This window comes from Gekko japonicus, unplaced genomic scaffold (genome assembly GCF_001447785.1).
Source record: "Gekko japonicus isolate JY-2015 unplaced genomic scaffold, Gekko_japonicus_V1.1 scaffold2617, whole genome shotgun sequence".
NCBI lineage: Eukaryota > Metazoa > Chordata > Lepidosauria > Squamata > Gekkonidae > Gekko > Gekko japonicus.
Window position 1 is genome coordinate 44,016 of NW_015170969.1, and position 1,587 is coordinate 45,602.

The following is a 1,587-nucleotide window of genomic DNA, read 5'->3' on the forward strand; positions in this document are numbered from 1 at the left end:
TTAGGCTAATGCGCTCCTGCACCTCTTTTTCTACGAAATGACCCCTGACTACACCAAACTGGCTCTCCGTGACTGGGAAAGGAAGCTCCGGCTTTTCCCTGCCGGGCTGATGGAAACAGTCAGTGGGTTGGAAGATGGACTTCTGGGACCCTTCTGCTTCCCAGAATGCAAGAGAGAGAGAGAGAGAGAGAGAGAGAGAGAGAGAGAGAGAGAGAGAGAGACCAGCCCTCCCCCAGTGAGACAGAAATGATGAATTTGCTGATTCTCTTTCCCAGCGACTCAGCAGGCCTAACTGCTCTCCTCCGGGGAGCGATCATAACGCGCCTGCCGCACTAACGATCCGGGTGAAATATGATGCTGCTGTGCGGCAGGCAGCCACCGTCTGGCCTGTTGCGGGGGCCGCGAAGCCCCCTCCCCCTTGCCATTCTTCTGCGCCGAAGCCGGCTGGCTTCCCCGCATACCTCGCCTTTCCAAGAAACTAGCAGAGACAGCAGCTGCCCACCCCGGGTCAGCATTAGGTTTCAGGTCCTGCGTCACCAAGCGGGGGACTGGGGGGACACACCAGATGGAATCCCCCAGCCGAGCCAGGTGAAGCACAAATGTTTCGCCCTGACTGGGAAGAGGATCTCCCCACGTGGTTCTTCACTATGCAGCCATGATACCCCTGAGGGTGCATCGACTATTTAGCCGGTCAGAGCTCCGCTTTCCCCACGGTGGGTCACCTTTGGCGTTGACATGACCTCCGGCAACATGAGACTTCGCGGGGTCGCTCCGACCTAAGGCCCACTTAGGTTCAGTAGGACTGGCACCCAAGCCAGGGTTTGTAAGGGGTCCCACTGACAGCTCTCTTGGTGATTTTAGAAAATGGGAGGGGCTAAAAGGGGTGTTGGCCCAGCAGGGCTTCTGATTGGCTGTGAACAGTAAAAGGCGCCCTGTTAAAAAGGGCTTCTGCCTGAAATGTCCAAGCCAGGGTTTGTAAGGGGTCCCACTGACAGCTCTCTTGGTGATTTTAGAAAATGGGAGGGGCTAAAAGGGGTGTTGGCCCAGCAGGGCTTCTGATTGGCTGTGAACAGTAAAAGGCGCCCTGTTAAAAAGGGCTTCTGCCTGAAATGTTGAAGAGCTACTTTTACGGTTATTACAGGGCTATTTTTGGGCAGGAACGCACAGGAACAGAGTTCCGGCTGGCTCCCAAGTCGGCCACGCCCAGCAGGAACTCATTAGCATAATAGGCCACACCCAACAGCAGGAACTCATTAGGATTGGCTACATTAGGGGTGTGAGGCCTAACATGCAAAGGAGTCCCTGCTACAAAAAAAGGCCCTGGGTTTGGACCACAAACAAGGTCAACAGAATAAGAAGCAAAAGGTGGGTGTGGCTGGATGAGCACACTTCTGGTAACATGGGGGTGCGGCCTAATGTGCCAATGAGCTGTGCTGTCAGGGGTGTGGCCCAATAGGCTAATGAGTTTCTGCTGTTGGGTGTGGCCTATTATGCTAATGAGTTCCTGCTGGGCTTTTTCTACAAAAAGAGCCCTGCGGTTATATATAACCTCACTCTAGGCTTGCCAAGTCCCCTCGGGGGGCGGGG